At 40.8% G+C, this 25,006-nt stretch overlaps 1 long non-coding RNA gene, 1 other non-coding gene and 1 pseudogene across 2 annotated transcripts; all 3 read left to right on the top strand.

Moving 5' to 3' along the window:
* Positions 1–24: 24 nt before the first annotated feature.
* LOC136402804 (uncharacterized) lies at positions 25–3,352 on the top strand. The gene is made up of 2 exons (XR_010751036.1): positions 25–1,212; positions 2,206–3,352. It is a non-coding gene; the product is annotated as an uncharacterized lncRNA (long non-coding RNA).
* Positions 3,353–14,800: 11,448 nt separating this feature from the next.
* Positions 14,801–23,985, top strand: LOC136404150 (stanniocalcin-1 pseudogene; annotated as a pseudogene).
* On the top strand, positions 16,933–17,005 carry TRNAV-UAC (transfer RNA valine (anticodon UAC)). Its single transcript has one exon. It is a non-coding gene; the product is annotated as a tRNA-Val (tRNA).
* Positions 23,986–25,006: the final 1,021 nt, after the last annotated feature.

The raw sequence follows: 25,006 nt of genomic DNA, 5'->3' as shown, positions 1-25,006 counted from the left end.
CGGGGGAGGGGCCGGCGCGGCGGGACGGCGGGCCCCGCAGGGCTGTCCGGCCCGCACGGCGCGGCGCTGCGCGGCGCGGGAGCTAGGCAGCCGGCTGCAGACACTGAGCCGTGCGGGAACCCCAGCTGGGCAGGCGGGGACTCCAGGGGTCGCCTCCGCTCCGGCCCGATGTTCCTGGGCCGAACGACCGACGACCCAAGGCGAGGGCCGCGCACGCCGGTGGGAGGGTGCACAGCCCCGGGCTGGAGAAGGGCGAAGACCCGGGAACCGGCGCCTGTACACTGAGACTCTGGCTTCCCTGCTTGTGATCCCCCCAGAGCCCTGGGGACTGTGCGGTCACCCTAAGCGTCGGCCCCCGGGACACCACGCCCCCCTGTGTGCCTAGCGCCGAGGGGATGGGAATTTCTAGAAAGTGGCCTGATCCAGGACCCAGAGAGCACCGGGCCGTTCGTAAGCCGCGGAGGTGCGGAGCCGGACGGAGCGCCCAGGCACCCGTGGGGCGCTCCTCGGCCTAAATCCCCTCTTTCACCTACAGAGGCGCCGAGCGAACTATGGGAAGCCTCTAGGAACCTAAGGGACTATCCGGGAGAGGGACGTCGTGGGCCAGGACAGTCGCTTGCGAGTCACTCAGACCCCAGCCCGCTAGGTCTACCTGCTACGTCACCTTGGACGGGATCAAAACTTCTGAGCTTCGCATTATGTTTTTTATAAACTAAGGGCAATAATCTGCAGTTGGCTGAAATTATACGATATGTCTGTCTGCCGCCCCTCCGCGGCTGAGACGGGCGGGACAGCAAAGCGCGGGGCCCGGGAAATCCTGAAGCGCCAGTCTGGGAGCCCAACGTGATCCAAAAGCTGGCGGCTGCTAGCGACAGCGGTCGCTAGAGAAACTTCTTCACATAACCTTTGCCGCTAAAGGGCACCCACCGCCTTTCTCCTTTTCTCCTCTTTTTTTGTGGAAACCCTCACCAACCCAACCCTGACCCCATCGCTGAGGGGGCCCACTGGCAGGGAGAATTTGCGCAGGAACCTTAGCGCATGCTCAGTGGTTTGGGTTTGGGCGAATTCCCGGGGCGGGCATCCTCTTAAGAGTGGCACCGGTGATTGGCCCGTCAGTGAAAACCACGCCCCTCTTCTGCTGATGGACAGCTCTTTACCTGCCTGATCAGCTTCCGCAGCGCGCACGGTGGCCTCTTAGACCCGGCCTTCAAGGTAATCCCGGTGGGCCCTCCCGCTGACTTGCGCGAGCGCCTCGAGCTGCAGTTACTTCAAGGAAGGAGGCTGCCAATTTGCGTTCCACCTCGCCAGAAAACCAAATAGTTGCCTAAAGCGGAATCTTAAAGTGATAGAGAAAACTACCAATCCAGTGCTGAGCGCAAGTCATCGCCGTTCAGGACTTAATGGGCAGGTCTGGCACATAATAAGGCAGGAGGTTAGGCATGCAGTCAGCACTCAATAAATGCTGGCTGGGTTGGATTGTTTTTCTAGTGGTTTGGAACGTAGGATGTGGCACTGAGTGAACCTGACAGGCTGGAAGATAAACAATATAAGTAATGTGTGGTTTTTAAAAACAATCACACACTAACCTATTTCCTCTATGAAATCAGGGAATGGCCTACATTTTCCAGGCCTCTATAGTGCCAAGAGTAGACTGAACGACCCCATCCCAGGATAGGCCAGCCTCACCCTGCCTTTCATAGGGACCCTGTGCTGTTTTATATGACCATCCACACCCCAAATTTACACCTCTGAACTATACTGGTGTGTGTCAGCGCAGTTCTTACCTGAACTGTCAGATGCCAGTCTGAGAATCCTAAATTAAGATTTCCTTTTGAACTATTGACTCCTGGAGAAGTCACAACACATTTACCCACTATGTTAACTTGGGTGGCTAAACAAATAACCACTTCCATAGAAGGCAAACATATATTAACAAAAACACACAAGTGTTTTGGGGGGAGTCTTTTTTTCTTTTCATGTTTCATTTCGTTTAAGAAAAGAGCACATATATCTGAAAAGTGAAGAGTTCCCCAACCTTCTTTCCTAATTTCATCCTCATCTCTACCAGCCCTAAATTCTGTGCTTGCTAGCTGACTCATTATATTCTAGAATTGGCAACTTTTCATTGAGGAAGCAGGGGATGATGATATGTAAGGTGCTGATAGTAGTAACTGACAGTGTCTAACCAAGTGCAAATTCTTACAGTCAGAGAAGGAGGCCTGGAAATGTGAACTAAGCCCAGGAAGACTGATTTTCTCAGGAACCCAGAGCTAAGACTCTTTTTCCTGGTAAAATGTATTGTTAACAAATGGAACATTTCTCATGTCCAAGGTTCAGCAGAAACTTGGTCGTTCTGTTTGAGTTGAATTGTATCCCCCCCAAAATACATATTGAAGTCCTAATCCCAGTACCTGTGAATGTGACCAAGTTAAAATGAGGTCATTCTGTACCAACATGACTGACATCCTTATGAGAAGAGACACGGATGCGGACACACCAGGAGAAGGCCATGTGGCTACAAAGGTTGGAATGATACATCTACAAGTCAAGAAACACCAAGGGTTGCTGGCAGCCACCAGAAGCTAGGTAAAACAAAGGATACTTCCCTTGAGCCTTTGGAGAGAGTGTGGTCTTGCTGGCACCTTGATTTTGGACTCCAGAATTTTAAGAGAATAAATTCTGTTCTAAGCCATCTAGTTTGTGGTACTTTATTACAGCAACCTTTGGAAACTAAGGCACTTACCAAAGACTTTCTTTAAATCCCCACCTAGAGTTGTGTGAGTTCTTACTGCATCAACTCCTCCAGAGAGGAGTCACACTTTTACAGAAGAAGCATCAGCTCTAAGCAAAGGCGCTTCATGGGATGGCAATGGATGGTGTTTAAGGTGTGGTGGAAGATACATCCATTGACTTTAGCTTGAGGATTAAGCCTGTCTTGGTTTTCCCAAAACTATAGAAAGAACACTTTTCTTTAGTTAAGGATGATAATAGTAAGTAGTGGAGATGAGGTATAATTGCAGCCTGTTTTGAAAAATTGCATGTAAATGACTACTATACTCACATATTTGTAATTCAAACATTATCTATGTTTGAATAACCTCTTACTGCATTGTTTTCTTTTTAGGTTTGCTATAGGATTTATATGTGTCTTAATGACACCTAATTAGTTTAGTCTTTTCCAAGTATATCTTGAAAGAGCATTATCTGTTTTTAGCATAAATAAAAAGTAATCTGTAAAGAGTAGTCAGTCTTGTGGATTGTAGCACCCAAGGAAGTGCAAAGGAAGCTTTCATTCTTTATTTTATCTTTGCATTAACTGCATTTTTAAAATAAAATGAAATTTTACATTTGATTTTTCCGATGTGAGTTGGAACTTTTATTTTATAAAAAACATGAACTCTTGGCCCTGGCCGGTTGGCTCAGCGGTAAAGTGTCAACCCAGCATGTGGAAGTCCCGGGTTCAATTCCCGGCCAGGGCACATAGGAGAAACGCCCATCTGCTTCTCCACCCTCCCCCTCTCCTTCTTCTCTGTCTCTCTCTTCTGTTCCCACAGCCAAGGCTCCATTGGAGCAAAGTTGGCTCCAGGCACTGAGGATGGCTCCATGGCCTCCACCTCAGGCACTAGAATGGCTCTCATTGCAACAGAGCAACACCCCAGATGGGCAGAGCATCGCCTTCTGGTGGGCACGCCGGGTGGATCCTGGTCAGGCGCATGCAGGAGTCTGTCTCTCTGCTTCCCCACTTCTCACTTCAAAAAAATACAAAAAACCAAAACAAAACTCTTTTATTCAAGACATTACTAGAAATCAAAAATTTATATACAATAATAATAAAATTCTGAAGTTTCTTACAATCTACTGGTGAATAGACTTTGGGTTTTTATTGTGGTGAAATACATGTAATGTAATGTTTACTATTTTAGCCATTTTTAAGTATACAGTTCAGTGGCATTAAGTACATGTGCATTATTGTGCAACAATGATTAACATTCATCTCCAGAACTTTTTCATCATTCCAAACAGACTGTATACCCATTAAACAGTAACTCCCCCTCCCCTCAGTCCTTGGCAACCATCATTCTATTTTCTGTCTCTGTGAATTTGACTATGCTAGGTACCTCATATGAATGAAATCATACACATAATTCTTTTTGTGTCTAGCTTATTTCACTTAGCATGTGTTGGAATTTCCTCCTTTTAAGGCTAAACAATATTCCATTGTGTGTGTATGTGTATATATACATATTTTTTTAAAATCAATTCATCCATCAATGGACACTTGGATTGTTTCCCATTTGGCTATTGTGAATAATGCTGTTATGAACGTGGCTGTGCTAATGTTTGTTTGGGTCTCTGCTTTCAACTCTCTTGCGTATGTACCCAGAAGCAGAGTTGCTGGATCATATGGTAATTTTATGTTTCATATTCTGAAGGATTATAGTCTATTTTCTAAGTGGTATTTATAATGCTTGTTTTCTAGGAACATTGGTTAATTAATTTTAGAAAACCAGCTTTTTAAATTTTACCAACATACATAGAAAACAGAACTTTTCCTTCAAGATAGAGCATCCAGGGAAAGATGTGCAATTAATCTAACACACAAATTTACAGACACCACATGGGGTTAAAGGTACTGAAGGAATCCCCTTTCACTTCTATGTTAGTCAGGAGAGATCCCCAGAGATGAAATATGAGGTCTTTAAGACATCACGGAGACCAGAGCTTCTCAAACCTTGTTAGGCATATCAATCACCTGGGGATCTTGTTAAAATGCAGGTTCTGATTCAGAATGTCAGATGTGGTGCCCAAAATTCTACATTTCTAACAAGCTCTCAGTTAATGTGAAACTCTTCGCTGATGCAGTTGGTGCTGATGCACAGGCCACATTCTGAATGGCAACAATTTAGACTTCCATTTCCAGCAGTATGGCAAACTGCAGGCCTCTAAACATTCTCCAACTGACCTCTAAAATTTAAGGGGAAAGAAAACCAAACACCCAATTTTAAAAATAGGCAAAACTCATAACCAAACAATTCAGAGAAAAGATATAAAATAATAAACACTGTCCTGTGTCAAACACCATCCTGCTGTGTATTTGGGGTTAATGTAAGCTCCACAAATTAAGCATTACTATTTTTGTCTGATATAGTTAATATTTGATTATATATGTTCACATATTTATTCAATATTAGTTGATTTGTTCATCATTCTTTTTTCCATCCCATATCTTTTGTTTGGGATCACCTTTATCTTATCCAATAGTTAACCCAGTGACAGTTTTGGTCCCTATGTAGTTTCTCTCTTTCTAAAATTCTAAACCCCCAAAATTTTTCTTCATGATTCTTTATCATGAGGGTATGAAAGAAGCAAAACAGTTACTGAGCTATCAGTGTCATAACCAAACTTCTTGGCCTAACTTGTTCTCATCTCTGCAAATCTGCAAGTAAATAGAAGCATTAACCAGCACCTTTACCTTACTTGGCTTGACATCCAATCTCAATACTTCTGCCATACAACAAACAAAGAAAAAATCCAGCTGTATCAACAACCCTTCTGAATAAATGAAAGGTTATCATTACAGTGAAGAAACAGTTAAGCTGTAATATACAAACAAAATGTAAGGAATTGTTAGTAGAATAATTCTACTAATTTATAAAGATTGGGGTTTATTTTCTTTTTTCTTTTCTTTTTTTTTTTCCATTTTTCTGAAGCTGGAAACAGGGAGAGACAGTCAGACAGACTCCCGCATGTGCCCGACCAGGATCCACCCGGCACGCCCACCATGGGGCGACGCTCTGCCCACCAGGGGGCGATGCTCTGCCCATCCTGGGCGTCGCCATGTTGCGACCAGAGCCACTCTAGCGCCTGAGGCAGAGGCCACAGAGCCATCCCCAGCGCCGGGGCCATCTTTGCTCCAATGGAGCCTTGGCTGCGGGAGGAGAAGAGAGAGACAGAGAGGAAAGCGTGGCGGAGGGGTGGAGAAGCAAATGGGCGCTTCTCCTGTATGCCCTGGCCGGGAATCGAACCCGGGTCATCCGCACGCTAGGCCAACGCTCTACCGCTGAGCCAACCGGCCAGGGCTGGGGTTTATTTTCAAAGTAAGTTATCTAGGGATAGAAAAAGGGGCAACCATGTGGTATATCTTGGTTCAGATTTTTTCCTTATAGCCTATTTTGACTCTACAATTTTCTTAGTCACTGAAATATTGCTTAGATAATTTAGAATAATCTGTCATGTTCTAACAGCAGAATACAAATTGAAAACTTTCTATTATCTTTCACATGTAAAATGTTCTTAAACTGATTGAGATAGGGTTAGGAAATACCTATCTCTGTAAAACATTACATTTATCCTCATCTTTTGTTAATTGACACAATTTTATTCAGCCAACAAATACTTACTGAGCATCCACTCTGCACTAGATACAGTTCTAAGTACAAAAGATATAGCATGATTTTAAAAAGATCAGATTGTCTCCCCTTTTGTGGAGCTTACCTTCTAGAGTAGAAGACAATCCATACAAAGTAAAATAAGCGAAAGAGAGTTTTTTGGGTTTTTTTTCTGAAGCTGGAAACGGGGAGAGACAGTCAGACAGACTCTCCCGCATGCGCCCGACCGGGATCCACCCGGCACGCCCACCAGGGGCGATGCTCTGCCCACCAGGGGGCGATTGTCTGCCCCTCCGGGGCATCGCTCTGCTGAGACCAGAGCCACTCTAGCGCCTGGGGCAGAGGCCAAGGAGCCATCCCCAGCGCCCGGGCCATCTTTGCTCCAATGGAGCCCCGGCTGCGGGAGGGGAAGAGAGAGACAGAGAGGAAGGAGGGGGGGGGAGAAGCAAATGGGCACTTCTCCTATGTGCCCTGGCCGGGAATCGAACCCGGGTCCCCCGCACGCCAGGCCGACGCTCTACCGCTGAGCCAACCGGCCAGGGCCAAAAGAGAGTATTTTGACAAAGGTAAGTGCTTTTTCAAAACCTGAGATGGTAAAGCAGGGAGGGACTATGATTTATTGTGGATGAGGTGGTTTGAAATGTAAGTAGTATGGCCAGGGAAGGTTTCAATGAGAAAGGACCTATTGAATAAAAACATGAAGGCAGTTAAAGAGTGAGCCAGCCATACCATGTTTAGGAGAAGAACATCCCAAGCAATAGAAATAGAAGTGCAAAGACTTAGGCACCAAAGCCAGCGTGGCTGGAGTGGAGTAAGGGAATGTGTAGATGAAGGATGTGAAGCTAGAGCCATAAGGCTTAGAGGGGAACAGATTAGGTGGTACTTTGTAGGCCACTGTAAGGACTTTGGGCTTTAACTCTGAGTAATCTGAAAAGCCACTGGAGTGTCTTGAGTACTATCGCTGGATGTGAACTAGTCCAGTTTCTTAGGTACCCTGGAAGACTGCATTTCCCTACCTAATGGGCTTCTTTTACTGAGTTGTATGGAAGTAGATCAAAGTGATGTATACCATTTCTAAGCCTAGCCATAAAACTCCCTGCATGATCCCTTACACTCTCTGTCCCCTCTCCTGAAGCTACCATGGAAACCCCATGTTGAAGATGGAGGCATTCAAGATGGAAGGAACGTGGATCCCTAAGTCATTGCTTAGAGAAGAATTCCTCAGGATTGCTTCCTGACCAGGAATATCCATATTAGACTTTGTGTGATCAAGAAAGAAACTCTGTGTTTAGTCACTGAGGGATTTTTTGGGGGGTGGAGGCACAGCTATGTTGACTAGGGTTGGAGAAGGAGAATGGAAGTAGGTAAATCACAAAGATGATAACAATCCAACCAAGAGAGAACTGTGATTGTCTATTATTTTATTCATAAAAATAACATTCCAGCCTGACCAGGCAGTGGTGCAGTGATGGAGCATCAGACTGGGATGCAAAGGGCCCAGGTTCGAAACCCCGAGGTAGCCAGCTTGAGCATGCACTCACCAGCTTGAGCATGGGGTTGCTTGTTTGAGCATGGGGATCATAGACGTGACCCATGGTTGCTGGCTTGAGCCCAAAAGTGGCTGGCTTGAAGCCCAAGGTTGCTGGCTTGAGCAAGGGGTCACTTGCTCTGCTGTAGCCCCCTGTCAGGGCACATATGAGAAAGCAATCAATGAAGAACTAAGATGCCTCAACAAAGAATTGATGCTTTTCATATCTCTCCCTTCCTGCCTGTCTGTCCTTATCTGTCCCTCTCTCTGACACTCTCTGTGTCTGTCAAAAAAATAAATTAATTAATAACATTCTACTCTTCTGAAAAGCTACTCACAGTCCAATGGAGAGAACAACTTCATAAGTATAGCTGTGAACCATGGATAAGGAAAGTGAAATGACAAGCTTTCTATGAGTGAACCACAGGCAGCTTCACAAAGAGGGTGAAGTCGAAGGGGATACTTTGCTTTCACTGGATGCTGCCTTGTGACCAGTGCCTAGAACAGCTAGAGCAGTGGTCCCCAACCTTTTTTGGGCCACGGACCGGTTTAATGTCAGAAAATATTTTCACGAACCGACCTTTAGGGTGGGACGGATAAATATATCACGTGACTGACACAAGCGTCAAGAGTGAGTCTTAAACGGATCTAACAGAAGGAATCTGGTCACTTTTTAAGAATAAAACATCGTTCAGCCTGACCAGGCAGTGGCGCAGTGGATAGAGCGTTGGACTGGGATGCAGAGGACCCAGGTTCGAAATTTTGAAGTCACCAGCTTGAGCATGGGCTCATCTGGCTTGAGCAAAGCTCACCTGCTTAGACCCAAGGTCGCTGGCTTAAGCAAGGAGTTACTCGGTCTGCTGAAGGCCCATGGTCAAGGCACATATGAGAAAGCAATCAATGAACAACTAAGGTGTCGCAACAAAAAACTGATGATTGATGCTTCTCATCTTTCTCCGTTCCTGTCTGTCTGTCCCCATCTGTCCCTCTCTCTGACTCTCTCTGTCTCTGTAAAAAAAATAAAAAATAAAAAATAAAAAAAATAAAAAAAAACAAAAAACAAAAAAAAAACATCGTTCAGACTTAAATATAAATAAAATGGAAATAATGTAAGTTATTTATTCTTTCTCTGCAGACCGGTACCAAATGGCCCATGGATCGGTACTGGTCCACGGCCCAGGGGTTTGGGACCACTGAGCTAGAGGACCTGGGGCACAACAGGTTTACATAATAACATTTATAAAACATCAACACAGAGTCTGTTCCATAACAAATGATTATTAATTATTATTGTTCTCAGAGCTGTTTACTGTACACACTGAGAGGGTCTAGATAGGGAGATGAAATACCCCAAGGCTCTCTTTTTCTCTTTGAATTAGCCACTCTCTTTAAACCACTTGTCACTAGCAGTTTTGCTATAATTTGTGAATGTTGTTCATGTTCTACAAAGATTGAGTGACATCAAAAGAACAAATGGTGTTTGTTTATTTAATTGTTTTGGTAGTCCAGAATACCATTAATACTCTTAGTAGCAGGTTGTATTACAAAACCTGAGTTTGTTGTGTCATCATTTAATAAAAAAGAGTTGTTGACTGATGTTGAGTGAAAACTGTCTTTAGTATCATTGAATATCAATAACCTATTAGTATTATTATACTAGATATAACCAAATTATGATCGTATGTAATAACAGCGAATGTATAATAATAATACGTAGTTTGGTTTAAAAGTTTTGGTTTAAAACCATTCTTATTTTAGCAGATGAATTTCCACAAAATGCCTGCTTGATAAGTAAATTAATGTTCATGTCACAGATGAAGTGTATAAACACAAATAGAAATGTGTTCCTGGTAACTTAGTATCTCTCCAAATAGGCTAAAATGGGGCTTGTGCGTCAAGGCCGTATTCAAGGAAGTAACTAGAACTTTCTCCTCATTTATTTCCAATGTAGGTAAGGCTTTCCAATGAACCAATGCAGCAGAAATTAGATAGGAATTCTGCATGATATATATATACTTTTTGTGACAGAGACAGAGAGAGGGACAGATAGGGACAAACAGAAAGGAAGAGAGATGAGAAGCATCAGTTCTTCATTGTGGCACCTTAGTTGTTCATCAATTGCTTTCTCATATGTGCCTTGACTGGGTGGCTACAAAAGAGCAAGTGACCCCTTGCTCAAGCCAGCAACCTTGGGCTCAAGCTGGTGAGCCTTGCTCAAACCAGATGAGCCCGCACTCAAGCTGGCGACCTCGGAGTTTCAAACTCGAGTCCTCTGTGTCCCAGTCTGACACTCTATCCTCTGCGTGACCGCCTGGTCTGGCTCTGCCCAATTTCTTAAATATCTACTTGAATTTACTGGTTGAAATAGGACCTGAAAACAAGTTTCTTTTGAGAAAGATTTATTTAGCAAAATTTATGCAATTTTTCTAAAAAATACAGTAATAAGAATAAAAATACTGTTTAAAGAGATGGAGGGGTATCTTCAACAATGATGGAAGTGAGAATCAGGGGGGAAAACTGAACTTATGAAAGGGTTATGCCTCTTAAAAATATACCATTTCTCATAGCAGGAAAATGTTGGTCTCTAAAAGCCTTTTCCCAGGCTTGGGCTCCAGGAGAATGTCAGCCAGAAAACAGTGGCGGAGGAGCAGGGCCAAAGGGAATCTGTGGTTAGCACAAAGAGTCCTGCCTGGTGTGGAATTCCTACATTGTGCCCTGGGGGAAGCCGTAAGGCAGAATCCCTTTCCCACTTGGGAAAATGCTTGTGTCTAAAAGGGTAATGGTGCTGTTGAGGACTGGCTACAAAATTTACCATATTCTACATAATCTGTTCAGGACTGGCAACATAATTTGCAGAGCCCAGTGGAAAATGAAAATATGAGCCCCTTTATCAAAAAATTTTAAGAGCCCAGGGTGTGGGGTGGTCAGCAATGGGGGACGGTCACGTGAGACACCAGACCCGGGAATTTTGGCTAGAACCGCCCGCCCACATCCAGGCACGCCAAAAGAAACTTCCCAGGAGCCCTTTGGAGAAAGCGACCGTTTGCCAGCCAGTGAGATTTCACCACATCATATTAGCTCAAGCACCCTAGACAGGACCCTTTAAATGTCTCCCACGCGGTTCACCCCATGTGACTTTCCTGGCCTCCATGTCCCTGGGGCCAAGGAACCTCATTGGGAGGGAAGCGCTGTACTCAATAAGGCCTTTTATTATTTCTCACTTCATGGCTCCGGCCCCTTCCTTCTTCCTTGGCGGGGAAAATACCTTACACAGGGGACCTTCTAAGCACAGTCCTAAAGGACTCCTCTCCATCAGCAGTTGTCCTTCACCATATTGCAGTTCACTTTTCGTAGTCTCACTGTATTGTGAATTTTTAAGTTGTATATATCTAATTTTGTATTGTGGATTTTTGCTATATTGTGGGATTTTTGCAGTATATAGGTATTTTTATATATTATTTTAATTATCTTTACAGTAAAATAAGCATTTTCTAGTCTAAAAAAACTGAAAACAGTATAAAAACATTAATTAAAATATATTAAAAGAATATTAAATTGAAATAAAGCCTTAAAATATATATAAATAACTAGCTGTACCTGGACACACATTGCTGTGACTCAGTCTGGTTAAATGGAAAAGAAAAAAAAGAGAAAGCTCACGTTTCTAATATGTTTAATTTCACAATGCTTGTGGGTATACAATATTTTTTGTTGTTTCATTGTCTGTGCAGATATAGAGATTGTCTGGTTTGCCGAATCTAGAACACGCAACATATAATTGTCCATGTGAGAAGCAATCCGTGTGTAGATCCAAAGCACACAATTCTAAAGATTGGCCCTGAGCTTTGTTGATGGTGATTGCAAATGCCAATCGAATTGGGAATTGCAATCTCTTAAATTGAAATGGCATATCCATTGGAATCATAGGAATGCAAGGAATGAGGACATCTTCACCTTTAAAAGGTCCTGTTGAGATTGTTGCTTCTATGACGTTGCTCATTAATTTTTTACAGTGCACAGACCCAAATACTTCATGTTTTACCATGAAATCGATCAGCAATTTCAGCTTCTGTCTGAAAACACGTGCTGTGATGTCATGCCTATTTACCGGCGATCGGCCAGGAAGTAAAAGCTGTTGTATATCGTCCCAAGCTGGATTGCATGTGAATGTAATGAATAGGTCTGGATGCCTGTAGTGATGAACATAAACAATTGCATCTTGAGCATACTCGTGCATATGATGTGGACTACCTGTATATGAAGATGGCAAAATTGTTAGTCTTCTAACGTTAGTTGTATTTCTGTCATTTACAACTGCATCTCGCAAATGGACGTATTCTTCAGAGCAAAGCTTGGTATTATTCAAACGGATGAATATCAAACATTCTGTTTCGATTTTTGCATACAGATCTACGATGTATTGGTGAAACGATGGCATTTCGAAATATGATTGCCTTCATTCTCTCGAATCATTAATCAGTATGAATAATAGTTCATTGCGCTGCATTTCATATTTGTTTCTTCTCCACTGACTGGATTTATCATCTTAACATTGAAGTGATATCCATCGGCACTATCCCAAAAATGATTGTATATTGCAGGGCATTGTAGCATCAATGAGTTTCTGCAAGTTTTGTCAATTGATTGTTTCTCCTATGAAGAACAGTATCTCGGCCCTGGCCAGTTGGCTCAGTGGTAGAGTGTCGGCCTGGCGTGCAGAAGTCCCGGGTTTGATTCCCGGCCAGGGCACACAGGAGAAGCACCCATATGCTTCTCCACCCCTCCCCCTCTCCTTCTTCTCTGTCTCTCTCTTCCCCTCCCGCAGCCGAGGCTCCATTGGAACAAAGATGGCCCGAGTGCTGGGGATGGCTCCTTGGCCTCTGCCCCAGGCGCTAGAGTGGCTCTGGTCGCAACAGAGCGACCCCCCCCAGAGGGGCAGAGCATCGCCCCCTGGTGGACAGAGCATCGCCCCCTGGTGGGCAGGCCGGGTGGATCCCGGTCGGGCGCATGCGGGAGTCTGTCTGACTGTCTCTCCCTGTTTCCAGCTTCAGAAAAATACAAAAAAAAAAAAAGAACAGTATCTCTAGGTTGGACTTGATCTCCGACTATAACAATTGCCACTTCATCTATAGTTGGAGCATTGAATCTTCGCACATGTTTTCCAGCAGCCGTTTTGTCAGCATGAATAACAATCTTGTGTGTATCAGATGGCATCATGTCAATTGCTGTTTTGAACAAACGCACTAAATTGTTTTTTTCGTGAAGAAGCTCTTGCAGTTGGGAAACGATGAACATTTTTATGCCGGTAGAAATTCCACAGCATGCATTCAATTTATCATTGCCATCACCGATGAAATACATTTGTAGGAATTTATGTTGACCATCTGGGAATGGAAGCAGGGAGTGGGCTTTATGATAAATTTGTCCTTTCATTTTGAAAGTTGGTATGAATTGAGCTGTTAGGATTTCTGTGCCGAACGACGTCATTTGGAAGCATGAGTTCTATTTCCTGATGTTAGCTAGGAAATGCTTTGATTTGGCGGTATATCCGGCAAGCAAAGTTTTTAATGGCTCTGGCGGTTCTCCAAGTTGAGGCAGTTTAATTTTTCCGGCAATGTAACACATTCCTTTCATTTCTCCATTAAATTTCAGACCCCTGCAATAAGGACACACTTCAGTCATGGTGCTGATGAGAACATGCGGCTCAAATTATAATCATCAGCTTGTTTGTACCGGAATGCAAGGCAATTGTAATGGCGTGATTGCTGAGCAAGGAGTCGTGTTTGACGCTGATCTGCTGTTTCTTGTTGACATCTTTCAGTCACTCTCAGCCTGTCATGTTCATTCTGTTGAGAAGGAAGCAGATCTGAAGCTGCAGAATACAATCGCCATGCTCACAACTGTGCATCCTCAAGTCTGGCTGCACATAAATGGATCGTAAATCAGGAATATTGAAATGGAATCGTAAAATATTTAGTATAGCATGTGTTGCTTTTACGTCCAACAGATGGCGCTGTTTATCAAAAAAGCATGTTTTTACCTGTCACAGGTGTGACATCTATATCTATATAATAGTATGTATATAAAAAAGAGCACTTATTCTAATGCAACATTATGTCAAAACTTCAAAGCAATCAGTGAAGAACTTTAGAAGATTTAAGATTTTGAACAAACGAACATTTACATTTTTATTTATATAGATGAAATAAATATAAGGTCATTACTTCACGAATTTTTGCCTATCGCGGGTGTTCTGGAACCTAACCCCTGCCATAGATGAGGGACCACTGTGTATGATTCCAAGATGGTAGAAAAGTGCTCAGAGTTACAAGGTAGTGGCTATTTATCAGCCAGTAAAGACACATTTTAGTGTTTCAGCATCAGGTCCTACAGTACCAGCTATAACAGCTTTAACATCAATCACACAAAGAAAGAGCATCATCACTGAGTATATATGGCAATGATCCTTATAGACTGACTTTAAAGTTTTCTGATAGATGGTAGCAAGAATAAGTATGCAGAATAGATCCTCTTGTTCAATTGGATAAAAATGTATATAGGTACAGTAAACTCTAAAACAAATAAAAAATAAACACAAAAAGCTGGGATCTGTGATATCACCCAAATTCAAGCTTGAGAAAAATGATACCAAGGACTTCAAGAGAGAGAAATACAGAAGCACCAAGCAGAAATACTGAGTCTTTACTGAGCTGTGTTCTAACGATGGCTGTGGAAATAGCTATGAAGAGAATTGATTCAGCGATACTGTGTAAATGCCTGCTCAGCAAAACCAAATCCCCAGCCATGTTTTAAAGGTTTCACACCCATTAAAATGGCTACTATTATCTAAAATAAAAACAGGAAATAACAAGTGTTGACAAGGATGTGGAGAAATTGGAATTCTTGTGTACTGTTGGTGAGAGTTGTGCAGTTAGATGGATGGTGGTGATGCTTTTACAACAATGTGAATGTACTTAATGCCATTGAACTATACATTTAAAAATGTTTAAGAAAAAAACATGTTTAAGATGGTGAATTTTGTTGTGTATATTTTACCACAATTTAAAAAATACGAAAAACTTTCAAGGGGCCCTTTTTAGAAAAAAAATACAAAATTGTAAATATCAAATTGGATACAAAAGTAAATATTTAGAATAATAAAAATTACACAAATTATAATTTATTTAACACTACTAGATACCACAAACATCTAGAAAAGAAGTATGCCTACTTAACTTCTTTATGCATTTCTTAAATGCTTTTTTATACAATTTTTGTCCACAAACACTAATAGTTTCTTCAAGACAATAATTTTGTAATATTTTTAATAGCAGGAAGAGAAAGAAAATTCAGTCTTTCCTTAAGCATCCTTAATTGAAATTTTTATTATTGATAACAGAAAATTTTATTTTAACTTGGCAACTAGTTAGTAGTAATGTCTTGTAACCTTCTTGGATTTTGTCAAATTTGAAGGAAGTAATAAATATCTTTTATATTAAGAGCTGTGGTAGTTCAGTGTATTTTAAGGGGGGTTTTTTTGGTCAATGTCTTCAAATTGACAGTATTCAATAACTGGTTTGTCATCAAAGTCCTAAGTATATTAAAATATTAAGAATTTTATGTTCTTATCAATGTCAACATCTCATCTTTAATTCATAAGAATTTAAAATTCTTTTCCAATGAATTATTATAATTCAAAAGTCTTCATTAATCAGATTTCAAACAATCCAAATACCATCTATTTCTCCTGATAGTGTTGTAAAGTAGCGTACCTTAATTGCACAGGTTATGTAGAGACACCAAGGCAGGATACAGAAGATTTTTTTTTTTTAATTCATTTTAGAGAGGAGAGAGAGAGAGAGAGACAGGGGAGAGGAGCTGGAAGCATCAACTGCCATATGTGCCTTGACCAGGCAGGCCCAGGGTTTTGAACCGGCGACCTCAGCATTTCGAGGTCGACGCTTTATCCACTGCGCCACCACAGGTCAGGCCAGAAGAATTTTTAAGAGGAGATTTATTAATAAGCCGGCTGCATATGACTTACATGGGGTATAGCTCACCCAAATCATGTAACCTCGAATATAGCTCTGAAGCTAGTTATATCCCCTCGACCACATACAGGTGGGGGGAAAAGGAGGGGGAGCATGACACAAACATTAACAAACATAACATTTGTCTATAGGATCTATAAAAAACATTCTTACATATTAAAACTTACAAGGTAACACAATAGTGATGTCATTTTACATATCAAAGACATTCACAAATCTTTTAGTGTCTACCTCCCATTCCTTTGTCTAGAGATACATACATCAATCACATGATTTCAGGATGGGAGGAGGCTTACATGATGTCAGAGGAAAAGCGTTTGTAAATCGCCCATTAAGGAGAAAGAAATGGGGAGAGGAAAAAGCTACTTAAATCTTTCTTCCCTTCCCCCGCACCTGGCTAGCTGTTTACCTTCTTCCTTGCAGGTATGGGGAAGAGAGGGAGTCTAAGCCTGTTTCCTCTTTTCATTTAAAACCTACTACAAAAACCTCTCTATTTATAATATAATAGCCCTTCCTAAGTATGAATGCGATAGGCCATCTTGAGCTGGTATAAATCACACACAAGTATAAAAATCATATTTATAAAATCTCTCTGAATACTTGGCCTAAATCATAAAATGCCTTTTAAGCCTCTTAGTAAAAGGGGGTTGCTTATCTCAGTACATAGTATGTCCTCATAAACCAGGAAGCTCCCACATTCTTCTGCTTTCATTTTCCACAGAAAGGAGAGGCAAGAAACCTGACTCTTCCTTCTAAAATATTAATATTAATTTTTGCAGTTCTTCAGTACCTTACAACAATAGGATGTCCCTTCCTCAAAGTAAATGATTGGGTTTAGTTTCACCTGAAAGGTTTATACTATCTTTTATTTGTTGATGTCAGAATATTTCTATTGAGTTAATCACTCCTCTAAACTGTTTTGTGTCATACTCCATTAATTTTAAGAAATGTAAAATAACACGGAGGTTCCATAGTGTAGTGGTTATCACGTCTGCTTTACACGCAGAAGGTCCTGGGTTCGAGCCCCAGTGGAACCACGAGACAATTTTGTTTTCAACACCTTTTGAGCCACGTCCAGTGAAAAGGTTGAGAGCAAAAACAAAGTGCTTCGCTTTCTTCCTTAAAAAAAAAAAAAAAAAAAATGTAAAACAAACTACCTTATTTAAATAGTTTGTAGTTTCTCGTGTTTTTATTGAAAGGTTCCAAAACATCTTTCTAAATTGCAGTCAATTAGATATATTCCTAACTCAACTCTCCCTTGGCAAATCCCAAACTGTCCGTGAAGGAAATCAAGATAGAAAGGCACAGTGGGCTTAACAGACTGCAGTTAAAATACCTTGAGTCCATAAATATTAACAAACTTAAGCTGGTATGAGTACATTGCTAGGGCCCCTCCCAAGAACTTGGAAAAGGCAATGCACAGAGGGGCCCCTCTAATTTAGCCAAACCGGCTTCTGCCACCAGCCACAGCAGAGCTGCACCTAGAAGTAATGCAGCAGTGGGATGCAGCCAGTTTGCACCGGTTCGAAAGAACTGATACCTGATTTTTGTTGAGTTCTGAGAACTGGTTGTTGAAATGGAACTTGTAATCAGGGTTCTCACTAAGGTGGGTATCTGGGCAGCTGCCTGTATGGCCATAGGCTGCCATCGCAGCCATTCACATACAGGTTCTCATTGAATTCAGGCAGATAGTAAAGAAATGGCGGAGTTGGAGGATGGTGGACCATTCTGTTTATTGGTGTCTCACCAAGACAGGCAAGTCATAAGAAAAACCAAGGGAAAAGCAGAAAACCTGCTTTTCCCATAGAGGGCAAGGGATCAGGGAGGCCTCTGCAATGCTAATGGCAGGAACTGAGAGAGAGAGCCCCTGGTCTGCTTCATTTTATAGTGTAGAAAATTAAAGCCTTTAAGCTGTAGTAAGGTATTTGAAGAACTTCCTTACTCTTTCAATAGGAGATAGAATTTGTATATTGCTTTTTTTCTCTCCCTCTTTGAATCCTAGGAATAGCATGCCCCTCCAGGGGTCATCAAACTTTTTATAAAAACTGCCCACTTTTTAGTGCTGGTCAACCTAGTCCCTACTGCCCACTAGTGGGCATTTCAGCTTTCATGGTGGGCGGTAGCAGAGCAACCAAATGGTGCTGCATTGGCCCACCATGAAAACTGGAACACCCACTAGTGGGCGGTAGGGACCAGGTTGACCAGCACTGCAAAAGTGGGCAGTTTTTTTGCCTGACCTGTGGTGGCGCAGTGGGATAAAGCGTCGACCTGGAACACTGAGGTCGCCGGTTTGAAACCTTGGTCTTGCCCGGTCAAGGCGCATATGAGAATCGAAGCTTCCTGCTCCTCCCCCTTCTCTCTCTCTCTGTCTCTCTCTTTCCTCTCTCTCAAAAAAAAAAAAAAAAAAAAAAAGTGGGCGGTTTTTATAAAAAGATTGACGACCCTAGGCAATGGAGGGAGGACAGAGACAATGGAAGAATCTGTGAAATGTATGTCTTGTGAATCCCCCACCTGTATGTAGTTATAAGCTTGTGTCATGATGTTATGCCCCCTCCCCCACACCTGTGTGTGGTCAAAGAGTATATAAGCAGCCTCTGAGAGGTAATCAGGGCTGCATGATTTAGGTAGGAGAATTGCTCCATGTATGCTGCCGATTTTTCATAATAAAACTCCTCAAAATTCATATTGGACTTGGTGTCTCTACATGAACCCACAGAAATGAGGTACAGTACTTTATAACAAAGCCAATATACAAACAAGGAAGTCTCTGATACAAAGCCACTTATATAAGGCATAAATGGGATTCCTCATAAGAGTGCACCACCCCTATCATGCAACAGTCAAGGGTGTGAGGAAAAGCTTAGTTTTGAGAAGACCTTAGGTCCTTAGGCTATAAGGACCTTGCCAGCTTACAGCCTGTCTCCCACACCCGAAGCGAGCAAACATATACATCATATTTACAAACTTATTTGACCAACGCTGCCCAATGTGGAAATCACAAATTGACATTCTTTACTCTTTTTTAACATTCATTTGGGCCACAGTGTATTCTAAGCATCCGCAGTGATGTTCATTCCGTCCATAGGTGAAAAAAATTGCAAATGAGGACGCCAATCAAGAAGCAATATGCAAACATCTTAAATAACAGTTTTATTGTTTTTTGGTCAGGTATTATTTAACATTTTTTTCATTAATATTTTAAAACTCTTATAATCTAGTTTTGTGTACCTCTTTCCTTGTTCTTATTTTAAGTATTAAATGCATGAAATTATAAAATTCCTTTTGGTATATCGTCTTTTTATACTTAAAACGGTCATTAGGGCAGAGAACCAGTTGTTAAATTATTTGATTCCCACCACGAAAGTAATGTCCAGAGAACAAAGTCAGCAGTTTGCTAATTGTTGAACCATATTTTAATTTTGTTTCATGACTGCCTCCTGTTGAACTCCTACTCACTCCTGCTATAATTGGGAATAATGAAGAATTTTTTGTTTTTTCCTGTCCCCTCCTCCTCCTCTTGTTGGCTGCCTTTCCACACCTCTGGCATTCTGGGAGATCATGCTCTGGAGCCCTGCGGCTGCTGACAGATTGCATTAACCTGATGGAAGTGTTTCTCCTTCTCAGGCCCTCCTTTGGTTGCAGTTGCCAATTTTTTCTCAGCCTCCCAGGGTGCACAGTCTCAGCTCAGGTCTACACTGACCCAGAGCTGAGGCACTCAACCATTGCCAGTGTAAGCAGGTCAGTAAGTGACAATCAGTGGAAATCCAACCATAGACCACCCTCCCCCCACCCCCATCCTGCTGCTTTAGTTCACACAAAGAAAGAATCTATTTTGACCAATGAAAATAACAATACAACTTGAAATGCCCCAAATATAATCTCTGTTTTTGATCATTCTTTGTCCTACTGCGTATCTTTGATACCACAGAAGTGAACTGACAATTCAGGAACATGAGGCTTTAAAGTGAAGTGACAAACTGTCAAGTGTATTATCAACACCTCATAATTACAGTTTTTAGCATACAGTAAAATAAAATTACCATATACTAAAGTGCTACAAAATGATAGTTTCAAAAAGCATCCTGCTGATAGAACCCCTATTTAAAAAATTTTTTTGCACTTTTTATTTTTTTTTATTTTTTTTTATCAACACAATTTATTGATAATGATTAGTCAGCCTTTTAATGCACGAGGCTCCCATAAGTTCTCTCTAGTGAGCAGGAGACTTTTTAAAATAATAATATGAGATTGAACAAGACTAGGGTCCAAAGAGTGGTTTACCAAATCAATCAGCTCCCACAATACCTGACTGTGGATCACATGATTTCTCCCCAGTATCATCCCGATGGTGATAATAATGACAGCAGCTAAGAATTTCATGTGCATTTACTCCTCACAACAATTCTGCCATTTTGCAGACAAAGAAACTAAGATTTAGATACTTTAGTTAACTTCTTGATGGTTTCAATCTAGTAATTGGTAGAGCTTGGTCATTTGTGTCTAAGTTGGTGAATTTATGGACGTACATTTGTTTATAGTATTTATTATCTTTTAAGAATCTGTGGAATTTGTAGTGATATAACTTTTTGCATTCATGTTGTTAGTCATTTGTATTTTCTCTTATTTTTTCCTGATAAGTCTGGCTAGATGTTTATCAATTTTATTGATCTTCTCAAAGAACCAGCAGCATTTGACTTCATTGACTTTTACCTCTATTGTTTTGGTCATTGATGTTGTTGTCTCAAATTTCATTTATGTCTGCTCTGATCTTTATTATTTTCTTTCCTCTATATATGCTAAATTTAATTGCTCTTATTTTTCTAGTTTCCATAAGATGGAAGCTGAGATCATTGACTTGAGACCATTCTCCTTTTCTAACATAGGCATTTTGTGCTATAAAATTCTCCAAGCATGCATTAGCAGAATTCTACAAATTCGGGTCGGTTGTTTTCATTTTCTTCTTTTTGTTTTTTTCAATCACAGTTTACATTCAATATTATTTTGTATTAGTTTCAGGTGTACAGAATAGTGGTTAGATAATCATACACCTTAAGTTTTCCTCACCAATATTTCCAGTGCCCAGTGGGCACCATACATAGTAATTACAATTTTATTTATTTATTGTTAATGGAATTTATTGGGGTGACATTGGTTAATAAAATTATATAGGTTTCAGGTGTACAATTCTATAATGCATCATCTGTATATTGTATTGTGTATCCACCACCCCAAGTCAAGTCTAGTTCCATCACCATTTATCCCCCCTTTATCCTTTTCTACCTTCCTGACCCTTCTTTCTTTCTCATACAATATTACTGCTATATTCCCTATACTGTATTTAACATCTCCATGATTATTTTTTAACTACAAATTTGTACTTCTTATTTCCTTAAACTTTTTCATCCAGTCCTTCAACCCTCCTCCTCTCTGGCAACCATCAGTCTGTTCTCTGTGTCTATGAGGCTGTTTCAATTTTGTTTGTTTATTTAGATAAGTGAAATCATATGGTATTTGTCTTTCTCTGAATGACTTGTTTCACTTAGCTCTATGTCCATCCTTGATGTCTTAGCTTCATCATCAAATCTGTTGGCTCAAGGCCCTGAACAGTTTCTGGAGAGAGATGAACAAGTTGTAATTTTTCATAATGTGAACTAACTCTAGAGAGTGATAGAATAGTATCCATTATTGTATGAGTGTATTTTATATAACTGTCTTAAAATAGACAAGGTAGTCAAAAGACTATAAGACCAGGAATCAGACACTGTGGAATTTAGGGAAAGACTGCCTGAGTGCCTGAGTCACTTTGTCCTAAACTGTAAAAATGACAGGATTGCTAAGATCCCTCCAGTTCTAACACTTGAATTCTATATTGCTCTATAAAGATACACAGTGTTCATCTTACTTACATCTCTTCATCTTTTCTTTTCTTTCTTTCTTTCTTTCTTTCTTTCTTTCTTTCTTTCTTTCTTTCTTTCTTTTCTTTCTTTCTTTCTTTCTTTCTTTCTTTCTTTCTTTCTTTCTTTCTTTCTTTCTTTCTTTCTTTCTTTTCTTCCCTCCTTCCTTCCTTCCTTCTCTTTCTTTCCTTCTTTTTTCTTTTCTTTCTTTTCTTTCTTTCTTTCTTTCTTTCTTTCTTTCTTTCTTTCTTTCTTTCTTTCTTTCTTTTCTTCCCTCCTTCCTTCCTTCCTTCTCTTTCTTTCCTTCTTTTTTCTTTTCTTTCTTTCTTTTCTTTCTTTCTTTTCTTTCTTTCTTTCTTTCTTTCTTTCTTTCTTTCTTTTCTTTCTTTCTTTCTTTTCTTCCCTCCTTCCTTCCTTCCTTCTCTTTCTTTCCTTCTTTTCTTTTCTTTTCTTTCTTTCTTCTTTCTTCCTTTCTTTCTTTCTTTCTTTCTTTCTTTCTTTCTTTCTTTCTTTCTTTCTTTCTTTCTTTCTTTCTTTCTTTCTTTCTTTCTTTCTTTCTTTCTTTCTTTCTTTCTTTCTGAATATAACCTAGCCCCTTTCCTTCCTCTTTTACTTACTACAGTAGGAAAAAAAATTTAAAGGCCAAGATTCATCAGATCTAGACATAGCTCAAGAAAATCTTTTGGCATACAAATGGAAATTTTCATCCTTTGGCCATAGTCTTTTAGGCAATATTTGTTCAGTCTTTGCTGTAGTATAAATTAGGGGTCCCCATACTTTCTTTGTAAAGGACCATATAGTATATATTTTAGGCTTTGTGGACCACAAAGTCTCTTGCTACTCTGTCATTGTATTGCTAAAACAGCCCTAGACAATAGTTAATTAATGAGCATGACTCTGTTCCAATAAAACTTTATATGCTTAGAAATTTGAATTTTATGTAATTTTCAATTGGTATGAAATACTATTCTTCTAGTAGCTTTTCAAAAGTTTCAGAATCTGAAAATCAATACAAGTTATGGGCCATACAAAAATGGATGGCCCTATAGATTCAACACAGAATCTGTCTAAATTTCAGTTATTGTTTATGCAGAAATTGACAAGCTGATTATAAAATCCCAGGCCCCCAGAATATCTAAAATAATTTTGAAAACAACCAAGTTGAAGGACTCACATTTTCCAATTTCAAAATTTACAAGACTTCTCTTTGTAATGTATTTGTTTGTTCTTATGAAAAACAAGACTGTGTGGTATCGTCTTAAGGACAAACACATTACAACAAACAAACACTAAATGCCACTGTTCCTCACGAATATACATGTAAGGAACCTTTAAGTATATAAGCAAAGAGAGAATGCTCCAAAGCTCAGCAGTGCTTCTGCAGCCCATGAGGCAGAGCAGAATGATTTTGTGAGCTACAGGAAATCCCGGGTGGCAGCTCAGAACTCAGCAGAAGTGGTTCTCTGCCTCAACAGTGCTCTGCAGGTTGGCTGTGGGGCTTTCACATGCCTAGAGAACTCCACCTGTGACACAGATGGGATGTATGACATCTGTAAATCCTTCTTGTACACGCTGCTAAATTCGATACTCAGGGAAAAGCATTTGTCAAAGAAAGCTTGAAGTACATCGCCAACAGGGTCACCGCCAAGGTCTTTCTTGCCATCCGGAGGTGCTCCACTTTCCAGAGGATGATTGCTGAGGTGCAGGAGAAATGCTACAGCAAGCTGAACGTGTGCAGCATTGCCAAGCAGAACCCTGAAGCCATAACTAAAGTCGTCCAGCTCCCCAATCACTTCTCCAACAGATACCATAACAGACTTATCCAAAGCCTACTGGAATGTGATGGCGACACCGTCAGCACAATTAGAGACAGCCTGATGGATAAAATCGGGCCCAACATGGCCATCCTCTTTCACATCCTGCAGACAGATCACTGTGCCCAAACACACCCGCGAGCTGACTTCAACAGGAGGCGCACCGATGAGCCACAGAAGCTGAAAGTCCTCCTCAGGAACCTCCGAGGTGAGGTGGCCTCTCCCTCCCACAGCAAATGCACCCCCCCACCCCGAGAGTGCATAACCAGGAAAAAGTGTTCACAACCTCACCAAATTGGTGTCATTTAAGGGTGTTCACAATCAACTTTGAGTGTACTATGCCTGGTTTGATTTTTTTTTAAAGTAGTTCCTGTTTTCTAGCCCCTTAAAGAAAATGCATGAAACTAGGTTTCTGTAACCAATATTTCAACATTCCATGACAGCAGCATTCCCACCAACAGAATATGTGTGATCTTTTCCACCTCTCCTCAGGAGAAAAAACCTTTTATCACTTTCCTCTACCATGTCTTTTTCCAGCTCCCTTCAAAACTACTCTCAAACACAAAACATTCCTGTACTTCCCCAGTCATTGTAATTTGAAGATGTGGAGCCCTTTAGAATGGTTGTCCCAGTAGAGTTAGCCGATAAGAAGCAACTTAATTTAAATGCATGTCTTAAATACTCATAAAGATGTTAAACAAATTCATGTTATGAATCTGTGCTGGCCATAGACGAATATGAATGACATGTTTGAATTCTTGATCTCTCCTATTGTCTTATGGTCTTGATCCTTCAATGTCTAATTTCCTTTCCAATATATTTATCAAACTGCTCAAGCCTGGATCTCCAACCAGGCTTTGAGCCTGCCTCTTCTTGCATCTAATGAAAAACAAAAAGCTAACATCTTTATGTATTACTAGAAAGCCTGGCGGTCATACAAAATGACCGCTGTTCTAGATATTATAAATTGTAATTAAAATGATTTGTGCAAAGGTGTCTGCTAATTCAAACTGAATTACCCAGGGCAGGTGGCAAGGATGCCCCTTTGCTTAGTGCCCCACGGGGTTTCCCCCTTCTACTTGCTTAATTGCTTAGAGTGCAATGAAGGAAACCACTGGCGGTACATTTCTTAAAAGCCACCAATAGCTCAATAAATAAAGGTGATTTAAATAATAAAATGTTAATTCACATGTCAAAGATCTCTTTGTACACAACATTGCTTGTGTAGATCTTTCCATCATTTTTAAGCTCGCCTTGCAGAGGACCATCAATTATTTTTAATTTTACGTCCGTTCTTTCACGAACTCTTGAACAGGCAACATAAAGTTGA

The sequence above is a fragment of the Saccopteryx leptura genome, chromosome 4, assembly GCF_036850995.1.
Source record: "Saccopteryx leptura isolate mSacLep1 chromosome 4, mSacLep1_pri_phased_curated, whole genome shotgun sequence".
Classification (NCBI taxonomy): Eukaryota; Metazoa; Chordata; class Mammalia; order Chiroptera; family Emballonuridae; genus Saccopteryx; species Saccopteryx leptura.
This window is presented reverse-complemented; position numbering and strand designations above follow the sequence as displayed.